We start from the raw sequence: 11,130 nt of genomic DNA, 5'->3' as shown, positions 1-11,130 counted from the left end.
AACACCTTTACATAAATCAAACCTTTCTCAAGGACCACAGAACAGGACAAAGAATAGATACCCTATGGCATATAAATGCCCATCATTAAAAATTACCTCAACATGTTAGACCTTCTGCTTAAATTCTGCACTTCACTTAGGATGTGGACAAGTTTGTATTACACAACCAAAGGCTGCTGTTATGCAATTCTAAAGTATCACAAGTGTCTGGCAAGTTTTACAGACGTTTCACAACAGCACTGATAAGCTGCTACTCTGTCAGGTGATCAAAATACCTACAGTGTGCCCTTGATTCAAGTTAATGTTTAAAAATAGGAATGCAAGGTTTTTATTGGGATCAGGTACCTTTTCAATGATGTTAAATGTCTTTTAGGGGAGAAGATTTAGAAAGGGAGGGCAATAATTTCAGATGGAAAAAAACTACAATTCATTTCATAATTTATAAAACCTGAGAGTCCCTTGCCAACTAAATTAATAATAGGCAAATAAAGGAAACCAAATTGGGCAATTAAATTATTAATTAGCAAATAAGGCATAATTTGCCATGCAGAATGATTCCACACCAACAATGTCACTGACTCTGCTCCTCTCAAACATTTTTGCACAGAGGAATGGCAAACTCACCCTCATGTCGGTTTCCTGGAACACTGTAAGAAGTGGTCATTAGACTGATTGGGAATAAATAATTGAAGTATTTATTTAGATGTTTTATCATTAGATTACTTTTGGAAAATCCACATGAATCAATTCTTCCTTCTAAAATGTCCTGGTTTTAATTTGCTTATAGTTAGTTTAGATCTGGATTGCCAAACCATGAGCTGTCCAGAGTAGCCTCCCTTGTCATCTGAACTGGCCTTGTAACTGAGACGGGGAGCAGCTGCTCCCTGCCAGAGCAAAGTGCCACTGTCACCCCTACAACTTCAAACTTCAAAGCAGGGGCTGCTTTACTGAACAATGCCACGTGCTCATGGAAAAACCAATAAATATTTGTGAGCACTCGACCTGCAGAGGGCTTTTAAACTTTAATACCTCTCCTCAAAGATGCTGATGAGAACAGACTCACCACTGATGCTTTAGAGCTAAATTTCCTTGTGGTAAAACTGGAAGATGTTCTGAGCTGAGCTGTGTCACAGAGATAAAGGTTTATACCCAGGAGCTTCTGGCTTCATAGCCAACAAACAGATCAGTGCTTCACGCCTTCCTTTTGTGGGCAAGAATTAAAAATGTATCAAATCTGGTGGCTGGGGTTTAGCACAATGGGCTTGGATTTGCAGAGTTCTACTAGAATTGTTTTCTGAAATGCGCAGCTTTCATTTTTAGCCAAAAGATGTGTCCAGATCTGAAAAGCTCCTTTTTCTCAAAAATCTGACTGTCACAGTTTGAAAGCCTGGCCCCTGGTGAGGTACCTACATGAAGAATTCCTTTGCAAATCTGACCTGTGGAAATGTGACCTCAGTGAACACCTGTGCTGTGCAGTGAGAAAGGAACAGAAACATAAGGATCTGATTCCTGAAAAACTTTAAGGCTTTCTCTGGAAGAAGATCTTTGAATTCTAAGTCTTTTTTTCAGAATAATTTGTTTCTGAATTTGAAGTTTAGTTTTGGTTGGGCTATTTTCCTTTCATTTCCTCAAAATGAATTAAATTGACTTCTACTGGACTAAACATTTTATCATTCAATTCTGGCTGAGGATTCCCAACAACATATGGGTTAGAACCACCAAAGACATTCAGATCCAAATATAAGACTGTGAAATAGTCATTCCTAAGGGCACTTGCAAAGTTTCCAGCCTAAAATGTTAGGAGCAATGAAAATTTTAATACTGCTGTTTGAAATAACACATAGATTTACTGCATGAGAGGAAGGTACCTAAAAATTTGTCATTTTAGGCAAAGTCACATTAAATATTTTATTTTGTTAGGACTGTTTAGTGCCATCAAAACCTCAAAGCCTCATGACACAAACACTGACTGCCATAATCAATCTCTAATTCAATCACAGTTCAAATGTTCAAAGGCCAGCTGGAAGGGGTAAATTAGGTCTGGCAGCCCTACAGCAATCTCAGATATCATCTGTCTTCTCCTTCTATCAGATCCAGCTGGGCAGGCCCCTCATAACCATTGATGCTGGTTAGAGCCAACTCCAGCATCATTGGGAGTGCTTGGACTCAATAAATCAGAAATTTGATTATGTGCAGATAATCTATTAAAAATAAATGACAGACCTGGCATGTTTTTCCCAGCTGATCGACTCAGGACAAGACTAAACCATTGATGTCTTAGCTGAAGGTGACCCTGAGTTCCTTTTTCCACCCAAATGCTCCATTAATGCAATTGGAGGAAAGAATGTCCATACCAGGTGAAACCAGACCCACCTTGCCTTGGGACCTGCTGGACTCAGGAATTCCATGGCATCCATAACCAAGTCCATAGCTTTACTGTGTATGTAAGGAACTGCCTGCTTTTGCTCCCTCTGGATCTGCCACCCCTGGTCATCCTGCAAGAGCTCATTGAGTTTAGCCACCTTGCTTCACTCAATCACTGAGAGATCACAAGGAAATTAAAAATGTGTCACAATGCTGGATTTGAATGATGATTGAATGATTTTTATTCTTCCTACACACACACACGTATTATTCACACAGTGCAGGATCATTGCCTGGATCTTTGCTGTAATTCCTAGTCCTAATCAAACGCTCTGGGAGCAGAGCTGGAGCATTTGCAGGGTCTCAACAGGCCCTTGCACTCAAGCTGACAAGCTTCCAGCCCCTCTGCCTGGTGCCTGAGCTCAGCAGCCAGAACTGGTATCATCAGCAACAGTAAATATTCCATTTTCCTGTTTTCTGAGCAGCACAAACTCTCTTTCTGCAGACTTGCTCATGAGTCATCCTGAAATAAACCATAATCACTTGTCCCCTAGGAGTCATATATAAGTTAATTACTGTACAAGACAAGCTAATACAAAATACACAAGAGATTCCAACTTGTTGAGGTTGCAAAGGGCAAGGGAGCCTTTCAGAATTTCCATTGGTTACAGTCTGGGAATGCTGGGCTTCCCTTGACTCCGTATCTATCACATAACCAGAAACACATTTTGTTCTCTTTGTTGTAGAGACAAAGCTAAAGAAATGTGGGTGTTATCCCTGTGCACAAATAGAGTAGATGCCTAATGAGCCTCTGTGTGTGCAGTGTTTGTAAACACCACTGCTCTGGGCTGCAGCTGACAGAAGCCATCACTGCTTGTCCAGCTGAGAGGATGTTCAGGATCTGCAAATGCCCCCCAGCCCTGCACAGGAAGTCAGAATGGAATGGGACATGCCAGATGAATTTCAGGTGCCACTGTGTGAAATAAAATCTGCTTGCCTGGAGTTTGATGTCCTGGACTTGGATCTGGCCATGGTGTCTTAGTCCTACCCAGCCATCCTTTGCTGGGCTATTCTGTGGTTGCTATCTCTGCAGGAGAGAATCTTATCAGTGCAGGAAAAGGAAAATCTGAAAACAATTTAAAGGCCTTTGGCATCTGACATTTTTCTGTTGAGGATGGAAACAAATACATTTATAACTTCATAGTAAAGAAAGATTTTTTTCCAGTAGTTATAGAAACACTATTGTTAAGGCTGGAAAAGCCCTTGAAAATCATTGAATCAAAGTCATGGCACATTATTTTAAAACTTCCAGTTGCTCTTATTTACAGATTCTCATTACAGGAGGAAAGAATGGTATGAATGGTGCTGATTTAAAATTACTAATTTGGTGAACTCAGAGTTTTAGACCTGGCTCTGGCAAGAGACCTGGTTTCCTGAACACTCACCTGGATTCTTTTTGCCATTCAGTTTATGGTACAGAGAGAATCCCATTCTGGCATCCCAGGAAGGCAGAGAACACACCAGACTTTATTTCAGTACATTTAAGTGACAGACACAACTGCAGAGGAGGAGGGAAACAGTGACAATTAGTTCTGTGTGATATCTACACTGAGTTTCTGTGACTCTCTGCTAATCACAGTAAATTATTATTAATGAACTGAATATGTCAATCAAATTACTAATTTTGTGAAGACTCTGCACTACATCTCTCCCAGGAACCACAGCAACTCCAGCTGCCCCACCTGCCTCCAGTGAGCCCCTCTCCCAGCAGAAACCAGCTGTGGGCATTTATTCTGTGGGAAGTGTTCTGGACTGACAGTGCAGGCAGTGCTTACACAGGCTACTAAACAAGGCATTCTTCTGGCAGCAATCTCAAGGCCTATGAAAGAACCAGGACCAAGCCCTTCTCCCTGAATTAATGTAGGTTCCCTCACTAGAAGCAGGAGAAATCCCATTTTTATATTCCCTGAAAAATCAGTAACTGTATTTTTATTTGCTCATTGCTTTCACATCTACAAGGTGCCGCTTTTGAAATGCTCATCAAGTCTTAGGCAGCCAAAAAGTAACAGATGATCTCAGAGGATACTGTTAAATTACAATACAAACTTGTGGAATGGGTAAAATGCACTAGAAAATCACACTATTTGTATTCCACTATGCAAAAAAACCCCAGCCTATTACAAAAGCCAACAGTCCAATAATCACATTTGTGTGAAAGCTCGAGATGTAACAAACACGAAGTCTGATCTTCAAGCATGAACTCACTTCTGAGAAGACAACTTGTCTTTTTAATCAGCAGCATAAAAATCCAGCTGTCCCATAAAATTAATTTCTATGGGTAAAAATCAGGAGTAGGACACACCAGGCTTAGGTCTCGTTCGGTCCCACATTCCTGCTTCCCATACGAAACATTTGCCTAAAATAAAACAGCGATCTAGGCATAATTACATTGGTTTGCAGTCCTGTAAAAGCTTTTTACACAAACAAAAGTAGTGGAAGTTCCATTTTAAACAATTCAGTAAGTTGGTTTCTAGTCATGCATAAAGGTTTTTTAAATCTGTTTACTGTTTTTAAGGAAATCTGTGTGGTCTTGCAGAGGAAAATTTTTCAAAGACATCTCATCCCAACGTAAGCTCACTAACTGTTTATTCCAGCCCAGGATCTGTTTAACAGGAAAGGGACAGAACAGATTTAGAGGGTCCTTCTGTCAAGGCAGCCCCTGGTGTGGGCTCCTGTCCTCCCCCAGAGGAGGTATCCCATCTCCAGTCACTGGATAATCTGTGTAAAACCCTAATTCTCCAGACAAACGTGTCTGCTAAAAGCCTTCTTTGAGGCTGTGAGCCATATGGTTGGGATTACAGCATTTAAATAGTTTTTCCAAGTGAATACAAGGATGAAGCACAGAATATGGATGGAAATATGTCCATAATTGCATTTATAAAGGGATTTCAGGATTTTTAAGGCCCATGTTCTGCACCACTGGAGCCAGTGTGAGCTTGGCACCTTGGAGCAAGTGCAAGTTATATTTACAAGCCATTCACACTTTTTTCACCACACTATAAAAAGATCTATGTACAAAGGAGAACAAGGGGCCATGTTGTTAATGCTGGTGCAATAAAAGCACATTTTTGTCTTTAGGATAAAGATAACAGAGCACAGCCCCACATCACCACTGCCACTATGCCCATCCTCTGGGAGAGCAACAAATCAGTGGATCCCCAACAGCAAGGGAGGGACACCTCTGGGAGACACCATGTAATACTTCCGGCTGTTTCATGTTTTTCTAACACTGTTTTATAACATACAGGAAAAGGAGACTTTGAACAGAACCCATCCAGGACAAACAGCAACCACATGGCCTCAAAACCTGTTTCAAATAATGCCTCAGTAGTTATAGTTTCAAGTACAAAGATAGACATAACAACAAAGAGCATCAACTTCCCTCTTTCCCTGGCCTGGTTAATTTTCCCCTTTTCCATCTGTGAGTATGACCTAATGATACAGACTTTATTTGTATTTAATTTGGAGATCTGTAGAGGAGAAGTACCACATACAAGCTGGGTCTATGTTGTTTTTCTTAGCTGTACATACTTGGCCAGGCTTTCCTTCCCTCCACACCATTATTTACACTCTGGAGCACTGACTCCAGTGCGATGCATTATCCATGTTATGGCTGTTTATAGAGTAGAAGTGGTCTCTGTAACATGTCTGTTTTTCATGTCTTAAACCAATAAAACTTTTACATTGGGCTTATCAAAACCATTCTGTGTAGATCTAAGTCTGTTGTGACTGAAATCAGTAATAAAACTTCTCTTGATGCCCCATGGAACAGAGCTAAGGCAACACTGAGCTCTCTTAATAAATTCCGCTCCGGTAAAAGTTTTATTTAAAAAATGTGGTTAACCCAAAGCTCTTAAAGAAGATTAATGTGGACTTATAAAAAATGTCTGATTTTATTATTAGTAGTAATTCATACAGTTTGTCCTGAAGTTTTCCTTTTCAGCTTCAGTTTGAACCATATGTTCAGGAAGTTCAACTGAAAAGCGATCCTTCAGCAATATTATTTTTTTCTAATTAACAATAACCACAGAGGTATTTTAGAGAAACCTACAGAGTCCCTCAGAAGGTTGTGGAGTGGGATAGATTAAAACAGGATTTTGTCAATTTTATGAAAAATTCACTGAAGCACAAATGGGTCAACTTCAGAGGAGTCCTTCCTTTCCTGTTCTACCAAACAAAGGATTCTGAGTGCAGCAAATCTTACTTTCCATGGGATTCTTTTGTGAAAGGCCTTGAAGGACTCTGGGATCCATCAGTGCCCCGTTGGCCTTGCTGGGACTGAGCACAGGCAGAGCAGTGGAGCCGTGGGGATCCCCAGACTTTGATCCAACAATCCAGGGGGTCAAAGGCAGTCAGAGGTGATGGGTGTCAAACACAAAGCTCAAGGAGAAGCTGGAAGCTGAGTGCCAGACTGGGTTCATGTAGGCTGGATGGGGATTTAGGAATAAACACAGCTGTGGGCTCAGCCAAACACTCTGTGTGTGCAAACAAAACACAAGAGGCACAAAGGAAAACCCTGCACTCAAATGAAAATGAGTAAAAAGTACAAGTCAGAGTGAGGTTCATAAAAATACCTTTGGGCCAAATTTCACATTCCCAGTCCTTGTACACATGATGAAACTGATGGCATCAGGAACAATTTTTTTCTGGATTTCAAACATGGTTTGACTCAAATTTCCTTTCTGAGTGGCAGCAGATGAGGTGATGCTGGGTGCAGAACCCCTGCACTGAGGGCTCCTGGAGACTTCTTGTTACAGCACAGCTCACAAACTCCTCACTGGCTGTTTTTAAGAACAAAGATCATTGTTCAGCTCAACAGAACAATCCCATCAAAATGGCAGCAGAATGTTGTGCTGCTGTTTTCACTGGGGTCCCTGTCAAGTTGCATCAGTTGAAATGCTGAGAGGTTTTATTTCCCTGACCTGTCACACTGCTCGCTGTGCCCCGGAGCTCCCAGTCAAGCTGTGCTGCTTCTGCTGAGATGTTGTTTGTGCTTTGCTGGGTTTGTTGGTGGTGCCAGCCCTGACATTCAATTTTCCTGTTTTCTGACCAGCACTAACTCACTGCTGTCACTGCATGTGCAGCCTAATCTTACCGTCCTCACACTCTGCCCCCTTTCTCTCCCAAGACCTCTCTGTGTTGTACACGGAAATCAGCAGCAGTCTGGGTAAGAAAGGATGTGGAATTGGCTTTTCCAGAGGTACAAGCTGCTCCTTGGCTGTACCTGCTGGTTTATCTGGGATAACTGGCCCTGGAAGTCACTCTGGACAACTCCACCTTGATGCAGCTGCAATGCTTCTGTGTCCACAGGCACCCCTAATCCTGAGGGCTTCAGCCATGACCCAGGGAGCTTCCAGAGTAAGATCCACAGGAAAAAAGCTGTGGAGAGGAAACCCTCCCCTAGCTGATCTGTAAATCTCTGCTGTAAATCTGTAAATAATATAAATGTAAAAAAAAATATGTAAATAAATCTCTCTGTTAATCTGTAAATACCAGTGTAGAAGAGCAAAGGCTCAATTTTTGCACAGCCACTTTGCAGAGGAAAACCATGTATTAAAAATAAAGAATCACATTCATTTTCACAGTCCATTGTAGAAAGAGGGTTCATTAATCCTGCCAATTTCCCTGCAAACATTAAATAACCTCCAATATGTTTAGCATATCTTCATTTTTTAATTTGGTAGGTTGCTGCCTGACCCCCTACTGGAGGCACAGTCCCTGGTTAGCAGCAGTAACCTGCCCTCCCTGCAGACAAAGGTAACATTTACCTCTGTCTGCATTCTGACACATGCCAAACAACGAGCTTGAGCTCTTGGGATCAGATTTATTTATCCTCTAATTTTCCCACAGCATTTCAAAACCCACTTGGGCTTGAATGATCCTGCAGCCATTTACATTTATCATTTGACACATGTCAGATCAAACAACTCTGTGAAATATCAAACAGGCCTCCAGCATTTTGCTTTTGTGTAGTTTATTGAATCTCTGGGGTAACATTCCACAAAAAGCAGCATGGAAGTTCCTAATCTCACCAGGCCCCAGTCAGAGGTTGCTTGTTGTACTGGGAGGCTGGATACAAGGGAAAAAAGGAAAATGTTCTTTATTGTGGAACTGTGTTGCTTTTCACACCTCTTGTGAGAAGCAACACAATAAGCCAAGGAAACAACCTTGACCCCTAAGTGTTTATAAATCAGCATTTACTGAGTGAGCAGCACATAACAAATGGATTGAAACAGACCCAGCAAGGAAAACCAGTCTGTACCATTGTTGTGTTTACCTTCTGATGCAGGTACTGGCAATACTGTGGTGGAATGTTACCATCCTGATGCATCCAGAGCTTTCTACTGAAGGTGCTTCTGGAATTCTTACCTGGAGAAATCCTGCAGTTGCCCTAGCAGGGAGGAGAACACAGTGAACACAGTTTTTTTTCCATGAAAAGCCTGGTTAATTAAAAAACAGACCTAGAGAGGATCAGGCTGGACCTTTCAAATATCACTCAGATTTGAACTGCAGGATTTTAACTTGCCTCTAAAATTTCAAATCAGATTCCAGTAGAAAGCAGTTGGATTTTCCCCCAGGTATCCAAATCCAAACAGTTCACACTGGCTCTGCCTTTTAATGCTGGAATCCCAGTTCCCAGGATTCTGTATCAAGCAGAATCCTTTTCTGCTTGATACAGAATCCAAGGGTTGGGGCAGCAGGGATCCCTTTTAGAAGGGTTCCTCTGGATACTGTACCATGATTGAACAGTGTAGGGGCATTTGGACAGCACAGAAAGGTTCTACATTCAAGAGATTTGAACTTTCAAAGTGCTTAAGAGACACATGGAACTGAAATGCATCAGAATACAAAATAACCAATCTCATGTGAACATTCAGTTTGCAGGTTACCTGTATGACAGGCTGTCATTCCTGACTCTTGCCTTGTGAGGACTCTTCACCCAGGTGGGTCTCATGGAGTTTTTTCCTAAGAGTTGCTCTTTGCTTCTTTAGAACCAGCATATTGCCTTCTCCACGTGAGTAAAGCTTGGGCCTCTCTGCAGGACTCTTGAAGCAGCTGATGACATGGTGGTTGCTTCCCTTCTTTTAATTTGCATGATAATCTGTCAGCAAGTTGCACCTGAAGGGGTGAGGATGGCAGGGTCTGCAGCTCAGGGGCCTGACCGACCCCAGCTGGGGCCCTTGGCCAAACTTCATCAAGCCATGACTGAGGCTTCTGTTGGACTGGGGCAGTGGGAGGGGTTTGCCACTGTGCTCCTGCCACAGGCTGAAGGACTCAGCAGTGCTTGGCATGGCCAAGGCACGCAATGTGGAGCCCTCAGAGGGCAGATTTACAAGAATGCCTCAAGCCACAATCAGAGTTTAACATTACAGTGCCCATGGACCTGCAGCTGAAGAGTGTTAGAACTCCTGAGGTTTAACATTTTACTTCTTGGCTCAATTTGAATTAAATTTTAATTTGAGAACTTGGCAAACTGAACAATTTGCTAAGTCTTGTATAACACAAGGATGGTCAAGCAGTCTCACTGCAAAATCCTGCAGCAGTGTTTGTGTTATCACAGCTGATTACTCAGCCACTGGGATGTAGAGTTCTCAGAGCTCTGGTTTTAAAATGGATCATATGAAACTGGTAGGCACACTGGCTTGGAACAAAAATGCAGCTACAAAGTACAAGTATCACAAGGGGAGGAAGGCATTAAAGGCCATGCAGGAAGTGTGAACAGATCTCTGTAACTGTGTCGTGCAAGCCCACACAAGGCACAGAGAGTCCTTGAAGCCTGTGCATCTACATTTTACACCAAGGCAGTGTGACTGCTTGTTCCCTTTCCAGACTCCCTACAGCCCTCGTGCTAAGTCTTGCTACCAGTTCAGAGAGAGAAATCGAGGCCAGTTTGAGGATAATGATATAAATAGCAGGAAGTTTATGGAAACTTTGCTGAAATTGTTTGTGTTGAGCTGCAAAGAGGTAAAAGTGCTGGTGCAGTGCCAGCCAACCCTGCACATCTGCCCCTGTATAACCTGTACCTTTGTTATCCATTTGGAGCCTGTGGACTTCATTTTTACACATTAATTGTATATTAAAATAGAGATATTAAGATTTATGAATACTTACTGGTTACAACACACTGGTCTCCAATTGCTTTTTCCCACTCTGTCTTTTCAGTTGACAGATTTTATCGTGCCCCTGAGTTGGGAGCTCTGACACCCCACTATGTCAGAGTCATTTTCTTGCTTGTTTTACTCTTTTTGTTAAGAAGTTTCTTCATTTTATTCCCATCAACTTTCATTGTCTTTAATTATGTCCCTGAACTTGTAAAGCTGCTTCTCCTGACAATGGGTACTTTGGAAAGGGTAACAACTGCTTTTCCATGAACTACAAGGCAGGAAGTGCATTGTTTCATTAAAAAAATTACCAGATGTTTTCCAGGGCTGACTACTAACATTAAAAAAAAGCCAGAAACTATTATTTTCCAAATATCCCCAGCATAATTTTGTTATTGTGTGACTCCTGTTTGCATTTAACTGGGAATTGCAGCCTAGGCCAATACTAAAAAAGGAATTTCTCTCAAGCTAAATGTGTAAAGTCCATCTATGTGAATATTGACTCCATGGATTCAAGTCCATCTGAGTGAATCATGTTATTCCTTGTGCTGTTCCTGCCAGTCCAAATACTGGCACTGGGGTACCTGCAACTGGTTGTCTTGTG

At 41.8% G+C, this 11,130-nt stretch overlaps 1 pseudogene; it reads left to right on the top strand.

The window, feature by feature from the left end:
* Positions 1 to 3,301: 3,301 nt before the first annotated feature.
* Positions 3,302 to 9,818, top strand: LOC118689519 (E3 ubiquitin-protein ligase RNF170-like; annotated as a pseudogene).
* Positions 9,819 to 11,130: the final 1,312 nt, after the last annotated feature.

Source organism: Molothrus ater, chromosome 9, assembly GCF_012460135.2.
Source record: "Molothrus ater isolate BHLD 08-10-18 breed brown headed cowbird chromosome 9, BPBGC_Mater_1.1, whole genome shotgun sequence".
In the NCBI taxonomy this organism is placed as follows: Eukaryota; Metazoa; Chordata; class Aves; order Passeriformes; family Icteridae; genus Molothrus; species Molothrus ater.
Note: the sequence above shows the minus strand (reverse complement) of the source record. Positions and strands in the feature narration are given on the sequence as shown.